Genomic DNA, 20,392 nt, shown 5'->3' with positions numbered 1-20,392 from the left:
AGCCAATTTTGTCTTTGAAAATCTAAAATTAAAATGTTTTTGCCACCCTCTTCTCCAAAATTAAGTTCCATTTCATCTTTAAAACAAGGTGGAGGTTTTTCCTTTTCTAATATCATCATATCCGATAGATGGTTGTACTCCATACTTGATTTAATTATCGTTTCCAATCCATTTAAAATGTGGCCACAACTTTACCTATCCATGTGAACTTTAATCAATGGTTGAGAATTTATGGACATAGAGGAAATGAATGCAAGTGTATTCAAAATATTTCTCAAATCTAGTAATGAATTCCCATCGATTTGAATTTTCAACACTATTTTGGTCGACCATGAAAGTAGTGAGTATTGCTATTTCAACAAATTCTAAATATGAGACAACGGCGTTTCAACGACTCATTGAATAACCCACTTTTGATAGTGAAACTACAGTTATGTAAGAAAAAGGAAAGGATGAGATAAAAAATAAATATACTCCTATTTTAAAGTGCCATAAAAAAATATACTCAACCCTTCAAGACCTACACTCCCACACAGCGACCGTCATTTACCAGAAAAATTGGCACCCCTCGTTAGGAAATCAGTGACTGTATTTATTAATCATTGTTAAAGTTTACTGAAAATACAATAAATTGAAAAATCAGTAAACCGTAGTTTTTCTCTCATATCATATCAACCGTCATTTACGAGAGAAATCGACACCCCTCGTTAAGAAATTACTGAACAATGTATTGATTAATCATTATGAAAGTCTACGGAAAATAGAATAAAGTGAAAATTCATTAAACCGTAGTTCCTCTTATATCATCATATTCTCTATATCTACTGGAACTCGTGATTTGATTGTTCTCTTTTTCTGAAATATGATGTCCAAACGGATTAAAAGGTGGCCACAACTTTACATATCCATGTGCACTTTATTCACAGATTGAGAATGTGCGGAGACTGAGAATTGACCTCGATTAACCATTCATATTTTAAGCCTCCACTCGGTATGCTATTTACCTGTTGGAAGATAATAGCTATTTAACCTTAATAAAATAATAGCACAAAATATGCGATTAAAAATTAGTTAATTAAATATAGAGTCCTCAACCTCAATAAACTGACATAAAAAATGAATACAAATATTAAATCAGCTAGTCATATATCCCCAGTAAAGCTTCCATGGTCGGCATGGCGAAGATATTCCATGTTCATCTTTATTACAGAATGCATAAATACACGGCTCACGAGGTCATTCTCGTCCTCATGACCAGCAGGACAAAAACAGCTAGCCTGCAACATGTTCTACAAATAAAATCTAACTGCTTCCTTTCATTGTTACAGAGGATGGAGCAGAGGGAAAAAAAATATGTAACGTGCAGCATATACTGAAAAAGTCAGTTACAGGGTGCCACAAACTGTGGGTGCAAAAGACAGCATGTTCTTGCGGTTGTCATAGAGTATTTGGTAATTCTGCTGCTGGAGATTTCCAAATATGGAGAGGTCAGTAATACCTCCATTCGATAACATTGTAAGGCAGAGCACCCCATTTCCAATATCGTATAAGTAGTTGTCCTTGGACAAAACGAAATCTGCTCCCTTGAAGTGGAAGATCACAGTGGGAAAGCTTGGATTTGAAAAGCCCTGTTGGACTTGGAAGCAGAGGTCCAGGCCGACGCTAGAGCCATCGGCGTTTGGGAGATTAATCGATGAGTTCAAGGCTTCCTTCACAACATCATAAACATTCTGTTTCAGATAAGTGACAGTCGTTCCAGAGTCTATGATAATTCCGCCAGAGCCATCAGATTGAAGATCAAAAGTAGCAGCAGGAATTGCTAATAAATTGTCATTAACGCTGATTCCTTCCAATGAAAGATAATAGTACGTTGGATTTAAGGTGCTTTGAAGAAAAGGAGTCGAACTGACCGTTGGGGCATTCAACTTAGTGTGCTTCCCTATAAGCAAAGTGCTGGTTTTGGAAGGAGAATCATTAACAGAGACGAGACAGTAAGAAAACTTATTTCCCCTGGATTTGCCCAACTGAGAGACCAAGGAGAGAGGGCCTCGTCCAAACCCTACCAATCCACCTGCTTGCCCGAATGCAACTCCTGAATTATTGTGGCCACAGCCAAACGCAAGACGCGAAACCTTTCGAGAAGAAAGAGTAAAGGTCTCATACGAAAGGATTCCCTTCGTGAAGGAGGAGTCACCATAACTATAGCCGTAGTTGCAGGTTGCATTAGAGCAGGAAAAGCTATCACACAGAGAGTTTTTGCAATGGACCTTACCGTACGTGGAAGACAAGGAAGGATCATAGATTGGAGTTGGCTGTTTATAGCAATATTCACAGGGCTTGCACTGCGTCCATATCAGGTCGCTTCCAGTGTCCAGAATTGCATAATAAGGTAAAGATGGCGTACCAATGGAAATATTCATAAGAAATTCTCCATCTCCTGCACTTACTTGAGACTCGACACATTTAATTCGATCACCAACCTGCAATTTATTTCTAACTGCAGATATGGTCTCCAGCTTTTGAAGTCTCACATAACTGCGACTGACTGCTCGTTTCAACATCTCAGTGGATGTCATTTTTGGGTAGAACAGTGAATCTTTACGCATAAGATCTATTCTCAATCCATTCAATTGTTCACATTCCACCAAAGGAAGGAATACAAATACAGACAGCAATAACAAAGGAATAGGTAGCAGAAGCAGGCGCTTGCAGGCAACAGCACTGTATGTAACAGATGATTGTGCAGCTCCAGCCATATCAACGCAGAGATATTATTTCACAAAGGGTAGGATAGGTGGAGGAGGATGAACATGAATGAATGGATTGCATTGTATTTATATTGATTGGAGGTCATAAATCCATCTATTAGAGGTAAGAACTTTCAAATATATTATTGACCGTGAATATATGTAAAACTGAAATCGCAATGATTGGATTGGAAATTTTAATTTTTATAGATTGGTTAATCAATAGCAGCCATTCAATTGGGTCTCTCTTTATGTGGCAAGGGATCTTTTCAAAGTCTTTGCTGTGTTCCGGAATGCATTTCAAGTTGGCAATGTTGATAAAAAAAATGCTATAACTATAACTATGTTGGACAGATTAAATTTGAAGTGATTGGTCAAAGTCTTAATCGCGTTTGTGGTCTCTCCTTTTCCAAATTTGTCACAAAGCTTCACCGGCGATTGATGTATATAGGTATTGGAATGTTCACGCGCCTTCAACGCATTCATCCGTGTTGACTGGAATTGTGGTCAAACCGAAAAACCAAGGTGTGCATGACATTTTCCATGACGTCTGCTCCAATTATATATTCAAATCATTTGATTTCTGTGGTCCCGAGGATGTTGATCGTATCGGAACGCGTTGAGATTTTTCAAACATCCAGAATGAAGAGAATTATGTGTGGCATATAATATTTAATGAAATATATAATGGACATTTGTATTTCGTAAAGTCCCTTGAAGTATATAATGGACATTTACATTTGGTAAAGTCCCTTGAAGTAAATCACATCAGCGAATTTTGATTAGAATTGATATAAATCACATCCATTTCTGTATAGGTTTTTATTTATTTAAGGTATTATATGAATTTGATTTGTGATAATTTGTAGTTCAAAATACTAAATTTTTAAATATTATTATGGAAAATAAAATATTTAAATATGTGAAATGTTTTATATTTTGCCAATATAATAAATAAATTTTATGTTTTTAAAAGGTTTTGGTATACTTTACTTATATTATAATTTAAATAAAATATTTTTAAATCGAAGTAAGGAAGATCATATTCATCTGATCAGGGAAACAAAAAAATGTTTCCCATTTTATAATTTCAACTTCCCAGTTACTTTTCATCACTTTGGAAGATGCAAGAAACCAAAAATACCATGTCATATACAATTAAAGAACCTCTTTAATATCTTTAAGAGGAAATCTCTTTGTTATGAATAAAAATATATATAAAATAATATAAATGATGTAAAACTATAATAATAATAAATAATGATTAATTTGTAATTGGTTAATGAAAATTTGTCTCTAAGGGAAAAATCGTTGGTGAAAAGGTACCTCCCTAGGATATATAAGCAAACCCTCACCCTTATTGTAATCATTTCATATCACACATCAAGTTCTATACAATATTTAATATACAATTAATATCATATTATGGATGTTTATGTCGTCCAAGTCTTTTGATGATTACTCCAATCTGTATATAAACCTTGATCGTTACATTGGTATGAGAGCCACATTGGGATGTCACGGCCTTTGGCTATCAACTTCGTAACATTCGTTCGTTGTATGTAACGATTTGTTACTATCATGCCACACCTAAGTTAAGGCTAAGTTGTAATAGAAAAGATAGATCTAAGGTGTAACAATGAAAGTAAATATTTCATTATTAAATAAATAAAGATAATTTAATCACTTGGAAAACGAGACAACAAGAGATGAGATTGCTTCCAAATGAAATCCCATTGGTGAATGACACTCGATAATTCTTTCATGATAATACTTCTAGATCCAATTCTAGATAAACTTAATTTATTGAGAGATAAACATCCATTAAGTTACTTAGCTAGAGAAAGATGTTAAGTTTAAGAAAGACATAAAATCCTTGTGGGAGAGAAAGGAGAGATTTTATGAGGAAAAGCTTCGCAAGAGAGAAAGATGAGCTTTTCTAGGAAAGGCCTAGGAAAATGGATAAAAAGATCGATGAAAGTGGGAAGTTGGAAAAGAAAACCATATCATGAAAGAGGGTACTAAATACTCATTGAAGACATCAACAAGAGGAAGTAGATCCATGAAAAGAACTCTCAACTCGAGGCTAAACTGGAGGAAGTTAGTTCTAGGTTGGTTGGTGGTGTTGGGTTTTCCAATTGACATTCTTCCTGCTAATATGAGTTGATTTAAATGCATCAGATGTTCTATATGTTGGCTCTTTACTCTTTATGTCATGTTGTCAATTTTTTAAGCATATGAGTATAATTTCATGTGATATCTTTGTGTTTAAAATGATTTAATACTTATGCATGTGACAACTACTGTATATATAAAACAAATCAAGGTTAGATGTAGTGATTCGAACATTTGTAAGTGGTTGCTGATATTGTGTCAAGGAGGTATGTGACAAATGGTATCAGAGCTCTAAGTTCAAATATTGTGGCCTATAGGCCAACCCACATCTATAATATATGAATGAGTTGTAGGTCCTATTGGACTGAGTTCTAGAGTGGTGCCCTAAGGTTTAAACTAAATCTTCAAATGATCTATTGCAGGAGGACATTGAAACAAAAGGTAATTCTGAACTAAGGTTATTTGATTTATGAATTTTGAAATAGTGAAAGTTTGATATTTTAATGGGAAGAGTGGAATCTCCTATATTGTGTGGCAATCATGTAACTATTTGTGTTTCCAATTGCATAAAATGATCACTTAAAAATAGAAGAGATTTGAAACCCTGATTTAGAACACTAGATATTGAAGAAATAATTTTTCTCTTATATTTGCCAATGATTTCACAATTTGTAAAGAAAGAATAGTGATAAAATAGATTGTAGATTTCTTCTCTATAAGTAAGTATTACCGTTCTTTTAAGACGATCTATATCTATTTAGATAATATCAATAATGGAATATGTCATAATTGTGAAGTATGTATGAAGAAATTAGCACATAAGGATAAGAGGTATGGGTTATCTATCATTTATCTCAAATTAGAATGGCCACATTTACATATAATCAAAAAAGTGATTGCACTTTAAGTTTGCAGTATTTGATGGTTTTCTTATCTCTCTAAAGTGTTAACAAATGTTAGCGAAGAAGAGAGACAATGACTGACGAGGAAGTATAACTGTGTATGCATAGCACAAATGTATATGCGATAAATGGAGAATTACTACAACTTCTCCTACTATAATTTAACTATATCTTGATAAGTATAGATAATTCACACTTTAAAAGGTCAAAACAAAAAGAAAAACAACACTAACACATTTAATTTAGGATGGGGGGATTTCCATTCTCACAAGCATTTTATCATGATCCACGATTCGTGAGGTGGGGGCATACATTAAGGGAACCTTGAATATTGAAAGGGTGGATAAAATAATAACAACCTCCGAAAAAAAACAATACTTCGTGCTCCTTGATGTCACCTGAGCTCCCATGATATTAGGGAATTCCAAATATGAGTTAAATGCAATGTAATGGTTACTACATTTGGACATTGGAAAGTCGAATATCCTTGTGATCAACCCCAAAGCCTTGACAATGACATCTGGAGGATTGTCAAGCTGGCCTTTTGCTCATCTACTATGCTTCGATATCCTCCACTCATTGTTATCTCGAAGAGCACTTTAATAATACATTTTTTTCCTTGGAAAAATTTGGCACTTCACTATGTCTTACTTCCAACTGAGGTTTTGTGGGTTAAAAAATGGGTTTAACAAAAATATTGTTTCATCTAAAAAGTTCTATAGGTTACTTGATCTCAAACTACCTCGATCTATACGGGTTGATCGGAATTGACTAGTGCATGTTGGAGATAAATCAGGATGTTTGAGATGATTTGTCTAAATCCATAAATGTTTGCTTAATATTTTGTGATTAGGGACAAAAATATATTTAAATGGCCTTGCAATTTGAATGACCTGAAACTATAGATGTACATTATAGGACGGGGCCCTTTTATTTATACTGGGAATGCAGAACATGTAGAGGTGTGTCTACGATAAATATTTGCAACATTGATTGACAGCTCTATGACTTGTGGATAGAGGCTAAACCCTATATAATGTTATTCAGTGTTCATAAAAATAGTTTTATAGTGTGCAACTGAATATTTAAACTCCTTATGCATGAAAATATATGATTAAATGAACTCAAAATGAGCTAATGTTGTGCTTTACAAAGCCCCACACCTTTGAACTCCTAAGGCATGCTCGATTTTGGTAGTTTTAGAAAGTGTGTGTTTTTGGTAGTTTTAACACACAATATGACTTTCCAAATTTGATATTCGGAGAAGATATCTTTCTCGACTATTGTTTCACTTTCGATCTACAATGTCTTTTTTCCACTTGCCTTATCCATTGATTTGGAAGTGTTCTTGTGAGATTTCTGATCAATTTCCACACCTGGACCAAATAATGACCATAGCCATTCTAGAAACACCTCATTGTTTGTAGAATCCTTTATGAAAGAATTCAGTGGATAAAGATGATCCTTCTTATCATGCCATAAACACATTTAGTTTGGATAATGGTTATCCAATTTCGATAGGGCAATGCATTGTTAATTATGGCATTACGCTGCGTTGTATTTTGGAACATAAAGGATATGCATGATGGGGACTAGCAGGATCATTTTAAAGAATTCTTATTTCCATTCAGTTTGAGTTTAATGACATTGGAAGGAAACATGTGAAGTATTTTCTTTGAAGGTTTCACCTAAACGGATTACCATACGGTAAAAATAGCATGATTCTGATTCCTATTATAGCAAACTTTCAAGGTTGTGATGATGAGGTTACTTGTTTTATCATTTGGAAAATGGTAATGGTAAGAAATTTGTGTATAACCATGCAAACACAAAAATTGTAGCAATGAAGAAATCCAATTTATGGAAGCCCAAGATTCAGATTCCTATTTTCGTAGACATTCAAGCTCACAAAAAGGAATTCACTTATTTTATTAGCAATTTGCGAATGGTTTACTCATTCTTCAAATTGTAGTTCATCGGTATGATTTGGTAAGAAATACATGGCGCCTTTGTGCCCTGGTCGCCTGAAAATCCTACTTTACTGGGGCTTAATGGAACAGTGTTTGGTGAAACTTTTTACATAGATGGGTAGTTTTATAGGTTCAATTTTTCATCTGATCATTTTATATTTTCGAAAATAGGGACCTTCATAGAAATTCAAATGCAGGCATTTGTAGCTAGAAAAAAAACCTTATACGAGAAAATGATGGAGAAACCCATGCTTGAGTTGGGACTTTATGATTTTTACAAGGCTATATGTTGCTTTTCAAATAATCAGCGAAATGCAATTGCAATGCTGGAAGGACGGTCAAATGAGGGTAGGAAGACTTCCAAATGGGAGTGAGACTATATCATTAAAGACTAATGGGGTACAAGAGAGACATCCATGCTCTATAGATTTAATGGTGTTTTTGGTAATTCATGATTGATTAGACAAGACCAAAGGCTCGCGGTAAGAAGAATAACCCTCTATAAACCTCTATCAATCTCATCCTCTAGAAAATGGTGGATCGAATGGGTCAGAAATTGATAAAAATGGGGTGACGACCTCAAATAGGCATCACTATCAAGTTAGAATTGAATTTTTCCCAATTCACCAAAAATTTGCCAAAATATCAGTAATCAACTTAACTGGGGGCGTTGGGAGGAAAACCCATGTTTAATATTATTGAAAATCACTCTCAATCTTCCAAGATCTGAGTTTGAAAATTAGGTGGAATTTTTCAATTAAAAATATTTCTTTCTATTTGCATATGGGATTTATTCATATGTATATGTATGTGTGTGTATGGTTTTTTTTTATGCATGCCATAGGAATAAGAATACTAATACCTTCTATTGTTCTCTCATCTGAGTTGCTTGATTTACATCAAGATTTGAACTTTGTATGTTTATCCTTCTCATATAATAAGTGTTGTGGATGAACAAGGATAATGTCCCAAACTCATGATGTGATTACGTATAGGGATGGCTTAAATTTTCACCACTCATGTGCTTACCTACATGAATAACTCGTTTGTGTGCTTACATGCATATATGGCTCATTATGTTCTTATGATGAGCTGCATTTGTATGCATGTAAATTAGTGTGCTTCCATGCATTGATGGCTCAAATTTAAAATTGTTTTAATTTTAGATGGTTATAGTTTAGCTTAATGAATGTAATATTTGCAAACTATGTTTATTTTATTTAATGTTTGGATGATGGATTTTAGTGGTGTGGTCATCTTGTCATATGAATATGAATACAAGTGTTGAAAGGGGTAATGGTGGCTAAAGAAAGTTCAATTCTATGTTTAGTTGTGGGTTAATAGGTCTCTTCTTCCATATTGTCATCATGTTACTTTCTCATAGATTATGAGTTGTACGATTGTTATGAATAGTGCATCCAAGGACATAGCTTAATAAAATACAACTAATGATGATAAAAATAATCTATCCAAGGACATAACTTAGTGGGATGAAGGTTATACTCCTAGATATCTTAATAAAGGATGAAAAAAGAAGGGAAGAAATGTTAAACCCTTATGAGGTAATTGGCAAACAAAAATAGATAAAATGACAAGTTCTCTTTCCATAGATGATGGACAACATGAGGAAAAATAAAAAATAAAAGTATATAGATTATAGATGGAATCTATATAAGTCATAAGAAAAATTTCACGATATTCTATCGAAATTATCCAAAATTGATGGTTAAATTAATTGTGTACCATCCTAGAATAGACGCTAAAGGTTTTCCTTAATTGGATCTATTCATGAAAGTCCCATGAAATATCATTAAGCTCATGAAGGACAAGTCTATTTATGTGATATGAGACTATGTATTGTTTAAAAGTGTCAGTTTAATATTTTCTGTTAATTGGTGCATCTACATGTAATTATGCGGTTCATTTTTTTGATGTGATTTTGCCACTAGTTGAAAATTTTAATTTACCCTTATGGGTAAAATGTTGCAAATATACATCATTGAAGGGAAGTGACCTTACCAAGCCATTATTCTAATATTCAGTAGAAACATGCATATGTAATTAGATATGCATAGTTTGGAACCTACAAATTTCTTTTTGAATAAAGAAATATCCTAATAATCGTAACTGAGATATTCAAGATATTCTGAAGTCTATAAATTATTTTATATTTTTATGGTTTGTCTTGAGTCTAGTTCTCATCTCATTAAATTTTAGATTCTGATAAGCAAAGGCTGGTGAGGTCACCTCATATTTCTTTTCCTTCCCTTGCCAAAGTGGTTTCTTTCTAAAGTCATTTCCTTTTGAGAAGAATCTAGTAATTTTATTTCTTAGACATATAATTAAAGAAATCTATTCATTTGATTTTATTAGAAGAAACATTATTTCATTAATTATAAGAAAGTTCATTCATTTCCATGTATTTTTAGTTGAATAGGATGTGAGTGATATTGTTTCCTTTACATTTGAAATAAATCAATTATTTTTAGAATCAAATTTATTTATGGCAATCTTGTCATTTCATCATTATTTAGATAAATTTATCTATGCTGACGTTCTTAAAAAGTATTCCAAGACTCATGCCTTGTGATCATTATTCTTGTTCCTATCACTCCAACAAAATAACTGACTTTGTGTTTAGATAGTTTTCTAGGCATATAGAATACATATTACTTCATAAGTGTTAAAGAAATCCCTAATTTATAGTTAAAAATAATAATCCTTTAATTGTCTTTATAAAACATTACACAGGTGATTGAAAGACCTGTCATTGTTCTTGTTCTTCCTAGACCACTCTTGGTATTCCTCCTTACCAATCAACATTATTCCAAGAAAAAAGACAAGGGAATGGATTTTGAATGAAGAAATCATTTATGAGTACACATAAATCTTTGAGTATGGATATCAAGCCTCAAAACAATCTCTCTAAGAAATCAAATAATATAAACCTAACATCAAATTAGATGAGAGATTAATACTACTATACTTGGCCAATATCATCGAACTTGCTTCCAAACTAGTCATACGGAACTTGAATGGATGTGTTTTCTCATTGTGCCACCAACGATTCTATCCTTATATGACTTCACCGTGTTACATTGAGCTGGAATGTTTGAAAGGGAAACATGGACTACCTATACTTGACATGGTCCCATAGCCTCTCTCAAACTTATTTTGACTCATTTTCCTAGATATTTTTGATTGATTTCCTCTCTCACTCCACTAGTTGAATGAGATTCAACCTCCCATGTGAATGGGATCTTTAATTACTAGTTGTTTCTATAGAGAATCGTATTGCACCTATGTTTACATAATATTATAAGGCACACAAAAATGTAATAGTGATGGGTGAAACTAACTAATTTTGGTAAAAAAGATAGAATTACACCTCTGATTTAGTTAGCCAAGGCTCAAAAGACACAAATTTCTTATTAGTGTGTGATGTTATGGTGAGATAGCTTAAAGCAGGAAGAAGTCATGGAATCCTTTTGAAGAGTGCATGATTGCATCCTCCTAGATTTTGATTCATATAATATTTGAAAGTCTCATATCATCAATTAAGGAGTGCTTGGAACATAAAGAAATGAATTCCAAATGGTTATGAAAACTAATAGGGCTAAACATAATTTTAACTGTGTAGTGGTTATTAGATTTTGGGAAAATCATGAGTATGGAATTGAGCATAGGTGTCGAGCATTAGGATTCAAGAAGAGTCACAAATATAATCAATGAGGGAGTGTAGATGTTTGAAAAAATAGAGTAATCTCACGTAATGGTAGATAAATTATAGCCATAGAGTGAATAGGGTCTCAGAGAAGAGTTATAAGAGATTTTTTTGCAAGAAAGAGGGGTAATAATGTTGTTATATGAACTACCAAGTCTTTGAGACCATTATTAATTTTAGAGAGAAACTCCACAAGAGAATTTCTAGTGTTGTGGAATTAAAGTTATACAATTAAGTAACTCTTGATTTCATTATCCAAAAGTGCACTCATCTTCTTATTTTCCTACTTCTCTGAATTATATACAATTTTATTCGGAAGGACAAAAATATTTAAGGGTTATGTCCAACATTTCGTTCTACTATAATTATAACTTTTGAAATGTCTATAGCTAATATATATAATCTTGGGTTGCAAACAAAATGTAAAATATAGATAAAAAACAAGAAAGAGAAGGAGGCTTTCAAGGACGTCTTCTTGATGGACTGATGCTCAACTCCCAAAAAGAGTTTTTGTTGATCTAAGGCCTAGCTAGAAATAGGCTTAACTCATTGTCTTTTATAACCTATATTAGTCAAAAAATAGCAAGGTCGCTAAGGGATCATTTTAATAAAGAAGTACTAAAAGGCCTTAGGGGTCTTGCTCGTAATGCTTGGATAAAGAAAATAAAGAAATGTATGCTAAATAAGGGTCTACTGAAACATAAGAAAAAATATACAATAAAAGAATACTGACTAAACATTTAACAAAAAAAGTTGAATTTTTTTCTAAATTATTTTATGCTTGTAGATAACTAACATGGATTTTCATTGGGATAACATAGGTAAACCCCCCACCCAATAACTGCATTTGTCCAATCCATGTTTTCCCAAGGACATCTACATTAGTAGGCACATGTTATGTCGAAAAGTGGTTGTTTAGTGTCGTTTATCAACCTTTAGAAACTCAAAACCTGTACACATAGTAGAAAAGGAATAACATAAGTGAATAGAAAAAAGATACTTAGCAAATAAAAATAAAACCAAGGAGTAAACAAGATTTTACCAACTATGCCATAACCTAGGACTTGGATATGTTGTCTCTTTTCTAAAGCAAAGGTTAGCAAAAAAATAATTCCTAGTGGTTGTAGTAATGCAATAGTTAGAAAATATGGACTATTAACCCTAATTAGAAATATTGTTACACTTAGCAAATAATATTTAATTAAAAAAACAAAAATATTTAATAAAAACAAACATGAAAGAGAAATATGATCTCAATTACCCATGAAAATTTTGAATACGCTAATGGAGAGATTGTTGGAAGATGTGGGTCTCCTTCAACATGGTTCTTGTTCTATCTTGCACCTCTGAAGCATAGATTTTCTATGTCTCTTATGGTGGATAGAAAGGTGTGAGAACTAAAAAATGGCAGATGTCAAATAAATATAGGTGATAACGTAGATAATGAAATGGTCATATGGTCATGGTCATGTGAGTTTATAAAAAGGGCTCCCATATTTATAGAAAAATAGTGCTTAGATTTGATATGGTCCAAATAATAATAAATGGTTATTGTGCCAAATCAAGGTCTAATCTCTTTTGGTATTTTCAGATTATTTTTCTTTCAATTAATTAAATATGAGAGGAAAATGTGGGAACGTCTCTATTAAAGTTTATTAAAGGTAACTAACTTTAAAAAAATGAGTTCCTAAGATAACTCGTGAAAATAATTTATAAGTAAATAATTTATTGAATTAATTCCACATGAGTGGGTCAAGTGAGTAAAAATAACTCAATCACCTTATAGAAAAGGGTGAAGTAATGAACATAACATAAAATTGATGAATTTCGAGTTATTTTCCTTAAATGGGTAAAATTATGAGAAAAGTGGTTCCTTATGATACTTTCATTGGTTTGAGATGCAAAAGTGAGTTTTAATATGTTAAAACTATACTAACATGGTGTATTTTGATAATCCGAGTGATAATTCTAACTAAGTGATGATTTTTTGTGTCATACCAACTCTTATTTAAGGCCCAACATATATTAGGAATAATTCTAATTTGTTGAACAATTCATATTTTAAGAATTCCTACATTTTGGATATTAGAACGGATGTAGTGGAAGACAAATATCTTGTAAATAGTCTGGGATAGTTGTGGATTGAAGAACTATACCTCATTGTGTCTATGGAGGATGCATATGATGACTGTTAGTCTAATAGTTTAAAGGAAATTAGAATCTAAAAGCTTGGCATCATATCTTCACAAGGATTATAAAATATTCAAAGTGATAATGATGTTCCAAAATACTAGGTTCTATTTGTAGTTGTATCAATGTGCATTTAATTTTAATAAGTGTTATTTTTAATGAACTAAATGTCCAAAAAAAACTCAAAATATAATTTTTTATATAGTAATATTAAATTTATGCATTAAGTTATTGTTGAATGATCATTAAAATATCAATTCAACCATTTCCATTAAAATAACAAGAAATTAAATGCAATAACCATTTATAATTTGAAGAAAAAACAAATAATCTTATAGTAATGAATTCCAACTTATAAATTCATTTAATTATTCATTTTTTATTATAATTATTATTATGGATTAGTTTAACTTAAAACAAGGTTATGATTTTTTGTTATTTAAAATAAATTCTAGAATGCATAAATAGATTCAAAATGCTAGAAAACCCTAAGATACTTAAATTCTACATATTAAACAACTTAAACTCAATTTTAAAAAAATCTCTACTTTAATTAAAATTAAATAAAAAAATACTCTTAAAAAACTCATTTCATCTATAAATTAAACTACTGGTTATTATACCTTCTATCCTATTAATAAATTATATATTTTATTATTATTAACACTATGAAATATATATCTCCTATATATAAAAATATTCCAAACTCATAAATATAAATATAATGTATATTCAAACAATAAATAGCATATTCTTCTTTTAATTTTTCCAAACTCATAAATACAAATATATTATATATTTAAACCATAAATATCATATTCTTGCTTTAATTTAAAATAATCAACATTTTTTTATGCAATAAATTCCTGACGATTTCGGAGTCAATTTTGTCTTTCAAAATCTAAAATTAAAATGTTTTTTCCACCATCTTCTAAAGAATTAAGTTCTATTTCATCTTTAAAATAAAGTGGAAGCTTTTTCTATATCCCATATAGATGGTTGTACTCCATACTTGTGATGCGTTTCCAATCCATTTAAAATGTGACCACAACTTTACCTATCCATGTGAGTTTTAATCAATGGTCGAGAATTTATGTCTACAGGGACATAGAATCGACCCCAATCAGCAATTCGTTTTTAAGGCCTCCACTCATTATGCCCTTTATTTCTCTGAAGATAACATAAACTAAAATGTGCCATTAATAATTAGTTAATAAAATATCACCAAGAAACCTTGACCTCAATAAATTAATATAAAAAATAATACAAATATTGAATCAACTAATTGTGTATCGCGGGTAAAGCTTCCATGATCAGCATGGCGAAGACTACAGAATACATAAATTCACGGGGCACGAGGTCATTCTGGTCGTCATGCACCAGCACTAGAAAGCAACTTCTTTCTTTCTTTGTTAGTCAGGATGCAGAAGAGGGAAAAAAATATGTAACGTGCAGCACATACTGAAAAATCAACAGGCAACCTTGATTGCATAGTTACAGGGTGCCACAAACAGTAGGTGAAAAAGACAGCATGTTCCTGCCGTTGTCATAAAGTATTTGGGAAGAAAATGAAAAGGAAGAAATGCTCTGCTGCTGGAGATTGCCAAATATGGAGATATTATTTAACAAACGAAGGATAGGGGAAGAGGAAGAAAGTGAAAAAGAAGAAATGCTCTGCGGCTGGAGATTGCCAAATATGGAGATATTATTTAACAAACGAAGGATAGGGGAAGAGGAAGAAAGTGAAAAGGAAGAAATGCTCTGCTTCACACTCCAGTGGATGGGATGCTTTGTATTTATATTCATTGCTGGCGATAAATCCATGTGTTGGAGGCAACAGCCTTGAAATATATGTTATTCATGGTATATATGTAAATTGAATGACAATGATTGGATTAAATATTTTTTCATTTATATAGATTTCCTAATCAATTTTAGCCATTCAATTGGGTTTCTGTTTATTTGTCTCCTGTCAGAGTCTTTGTCTTCATCGGGAATGCATTTCGAGTTAGCATTGTTGATTAAAAATGCTATAACTATAACTATTGTGGACAAATTAAACTCGAAGAGTTCGGTCAAACTGTTAGAGTTATTCAAGTTCTTCGTCTCCGCCGTCTTTGCGGAAAGTGTCACGCTTTCTAATTTGTCACAAAGCTTTACCCGCCTTGGAATGATCACGCGCTTTCAACGCATTTATCCGTGTTGGCTTGAATGGTGGTCAAACTGAAAACCACTCTATAGATATATTTTGCATGACGTCTACTCCAATTATATAATCAAATCATTTGGTAGTTGTCGTAGCCAGGATTATGGTCCCAGTAGCTATCGAAACGCGTTGAGCTCTTTGAAATACAGAGAATTATGTAGCATATAATGTTTAATCAAACACATCATGGACATTGAACATTTTAGACAAACTATTCTTCCTTAATGCAAATTTTTGTTCTAAGCCCAGGGCTGAAGTCCCATAAAGTAAATCAGCCAATTTTTCTTCAGAATGGATACAAATGTTATCCATCTATGGTGTAAATTTATTTTAATTCTATATTTATTGAAGTGGAAAAGAAATCAAATCTTTTTTATTTATAACAAAAATAGTATATAAAAAAATTGGACTTTAGTAAATCCAAAATTAAAATAAATCTTATTTAATTATTAATTATAATTATAATTATTAAAATTTTTTCTTAATTTAATAAAACAAAACATTACATTACAATATTTTTACCATAATAAATTAGAGAACTCTTACAAAATAATTATAAGAAATTTATTTACCATAATTTATTTAAATTGATATAATAAATATTATTATTTAATATAAACTACTTACATATATTAAGACTCTTTTATGTTTTAATATTGTAAATAAAATTTGCATTATAATTTTAATGTATATTTTTAAAAGATATGATATACTCGATATGTATTATAATTTATCTAATCTATAGTGTTATAGTGTATTAGATAGTATATAAGATATTAAGTAAAAATATTTTGAAAAATATAATTTAATTAAAATGTAAATATCACATTCATTCATTTTGAGTGGGCCTAATGGTTAAGAGCATGTGTTTCCTCCTAAGAGGTCATAGATTCAAAATTAAGAAGATGTAGAGTATGTATGCCTTAGTAGGCTTTACAGTCAAATCACTATGCCAGATAGACCCCTTATTCCACAAATAAAGAGGTATGATACTACTAATAACCTAAATAAATTTTAAATAATTTTAATAACTTAAATATCATTTATTTTAATTTTTTTAAACCATAACCTAATTCCATAAATTGTAAATACAAATTAAAAATATACATACATATGTGTGTGTAATCAATTACTTTCAAATTTCTCTTGTCCTCTTCCATAATCTTCCTCCTAAGAGGTCATAGATTCAAAATTAGAAGAGGTAGAGTATGTATGCCTTGGTAGACATTATAGCCAAATCACTAGGCCCTGATAAACCCCCTATTCCAGAAATAAAGAAATATGATACTACTAATAACTTAAATAATTTTTAAATAATTTTAATAACTTAAATATCATTTATTTTAATTTTTTAAACCATAACTTAATTCCATAAATTGTAAATACAAATTAAAAAAAATATGCATACATATATGTGTAATCAATTATAAATTGTAAATAGAAATTAAAATATCTATATATATATATATATATATAGATATATATATATAATCAATTACTTTCACATTTCTATTGTCCTCCTCCATAATCTTAATTTCCCAACTCCTCTTATCACTCTTAAACAAAAAAAAAAAGGGGGACAAAGGAAACTATCAAATACCTCTATGCTCAACAAAATGCTCCTTAAAAGAATCCCTCTGTACTTCTCAAATAAATTCTCAAACATGGTGTAAAATAGAAAACTAAAAATATAAAATGTTAGAATATTTATGTAGAGTATAGAGGATGATGGGTTTATTATTAGTCAACATAGATTCATTTTAACTCGGGATCTATCAATCCTAGAGATCAAAGCTCTCAAAGTGGAAATGTTTTCTCAAATTTTACCTTTAAAAAGGAGGTTTATACCTTGAAAGATTTGATCCGTGTTGACACATGATAGATCAGAAATTAAGATGGACCAAAAATTTACATCACATAATATAACATAACATAAAATTATAACTTTTCCTCTAAACACAATTAATTATAAAAATTATTTAAATAATACAAAAATATTATTAACTTCAATGAAATTTAATTTATTTATAAAATCACTAAAACAAATATATTATTAATTTTAATTATAAATGATATTTAAATAGATAAAAAACTATTACTTTAACCATATTTATTTAATTAAGAAATAATTATCGTATAATAAATAATATACCTTCATCATTTAGAAATAATTATCTTATTCACACTTTTATTTCCTTTACTCTCTCCATTCAAAATTTGGAAATGAAAGGATATCCGAAATTTTGTTGTTGAATCTGTTTTCAGTAGTTTTTATCTCAAAAGAATGTTATTCATTAAAGATAAAATATTAGAAATTAACATAAATGTTCTTTTAAATTTAAATTAGTAATTCAAATTTTAAATTTAAATTAGTAATTCAAATTTTAAATTTAAATTACTAATTCAAATTTTATGGGGAGAAGTGCAAAGTATAAAACATCCGAAAGATAAAAAATATATCACATGACATCCAAACTCCGTTAAAATTGGTAGAATTATAATGGAAAGAACCCACAAGTAAGATAACCATTCCTTCATCCTCCATTAGGGCTGACCCTAACATGTACAAGTAGGAAAAAGGAAAAGAACAAATTTTTTTAAATGTTCAAAATATGTTAATTTTTTTTTTGGAAATATTGGTGTAATAATATGCACATATACAATCAACTCCGCTTGCCTTTCCACACTACAGGCAGGCATGAACTCATAAAGTGCACTTGGCTCAACAGGTTTACATTTTTCCTCTAGATTTAGATTTTTCCTCTAGTTCAAACTAAGGAAATAGCTCCAAAGATTGGTATAACCCTTCGTAATCAAAACTACACACTCCCTTAGGCTGTAAAGTTTTCCACATTCTTCATAATCTTTAGAATGCCAAATGAAAGTGTATCCAATGTATTTATCCAATCAAATGACTACCTTAACCCGTATGATAATCATTCTTTCATCCTATATTTGGGATGACCATAACCTGTACTAGTTGGAGAAGAAAAGAAAAAAATCGTCTTTTAAATGTTCAAAATAAGCAGAAGTTACCCAAAAAAACCTAGGATATAAGTGTAATAAAAAGCACATATCAATAAAATCCGCTTGTGTTGCCACACTACGAGCATGCATGAGGTCATAAATTGCACTTGGCTCAAGCGATTTCGATTTTGCCTCCCCTTCAAACTAAGACAACTTCTACAAAGATTGGTATAAGCCTTCGTAATCAAAGCTACACACTCCCTTAGGTGGTAGAGATTTCCTCATTTCTTATAATATTTGGAAAGTTGAATGAAAGTCTATCCAAAGTGTTTATCCAATGTGCTTCTCCAATCTACTGATCAATTCGTATTAATTTGAACACCATTTTTCTCGGCATTGAGAGTCTTTACTATTAACGTTTCAACTAATATTGAAGAATCCAAGATAGTGGGAAGGAATTCAAAAAATGGTGTAGTGGGGTATCATTGATTCATTGAACAACTGAATTTTAGTAGCAAAACTAAAGTTATGTAAGAGAGAGGATAAGCTAAAAAAAATAAATTTTCCTCTACTCTAAGCTGTGATAATAAATCGTACGCAACACCTTAAGCTCTTCCTTATTTGGCAAAATAGCTAGTTTATTAAGAAACTCTTTAGTTTGTGGTGCATATGCCTCACGTATCATATAAGAGTATGTCTCAATGTACTTATTATATGTACTTCTTATATGGCTGGTTATTCAAATATAGATATTTCTCAAATCTAATGATGACTTCCCATCCGTTTAAGTTTTTTAGCATCCATTTTCTCATACCCGAGAGGATTCCATATTGAAATTTCAACTAGTACTAAATGATCTAAGGTAGTACATGAGTACTAAATGATCTAAGGTAGTACATGAGAATTAAAAATATGAGACAATGGGGTATAGATCAATGGATGAATCAGCCACTTCTAATTGTAGAACTAATGTTATGTGAGAAAGGATGAGCCAAAAAATAAAGTATTCAGGTAGTACATGAGAATTAAAAATATGAGACAATGGGGTATAGATCAATGGATGAATCAGCCACTTCTAATTGTAGAACTAATGTTATGTGAGAAAGGATGAGCCAAAAAATAAAGTATTCCTAGTTTTAAACTGTGATAAGATATCCTCATTGACATCTGAAGCTCTTTCCTCGTTAACAAAATAAAAATTCTTGCAAGAAACTCTTTACTTTGTAGTTCTTATAACTCACATTTCATAGAATAATATGTCTCAATTAGTTTCTTATATTGTTCATTACTATAATTAGTTTCCATGTAGTTCACCATTTCTTTCCCAAGAAAGCATAAAAGCTCATGCTAGGGACCTCTAGTACATATAGCTATTTGTCATGTTTTAATTTTTTAAAGTATTTACTATGTTGTTGAATTAAGGCTTTTGTGATCTACATCAAGTTTTTTGAGAAGAGTATTAAGTGGAAATCACATAATAATACATTTGTGGACGCATTTTGAACCAACAAGTGTGATTCATCGTTAAGAAAAGTTGAGGAACTGGATCATGGAAGCTAATATAGCCATTA

At 31.1% G+C, this 20,392-nt stretch overlaps 1 pseudogene; it reads right to left on the bottom strand.

The window, feature by feature from the left end:
• Nucleotides 1-1,121: 1,121 nt before the first annotated feature.
• LOC149263784 (aspartic proteinase nepenthesin-2 pseudogene) lies at nt 1,122-2,809 on the bottom strand (annotated as a pseudogene).
• Nucleotides 2,810-20,392: the final 17,583 nt, after the last annotated feature.

This window comes from Pinus tabuliformis, chromosome 6 (assembly GCF_031772625.1).
Source record: "Pinus tabuliformis cultivar Carrire ecotype Pingquan chromosome 6, CPIR1, whole genome shotgun sequence".
NCBI classification, from domain to species: domain Eukaryota; kingdom Viridiplantae; phylum Streptophyta; class Pinopsida; order Pinales; family Pinaceae; genus Pinus; species Pinus tabuliformis.
Note: the sequence above shows the minus strand (reverse complement) of the source record. Positions and strands in the feature narration are given on the sequence as shown.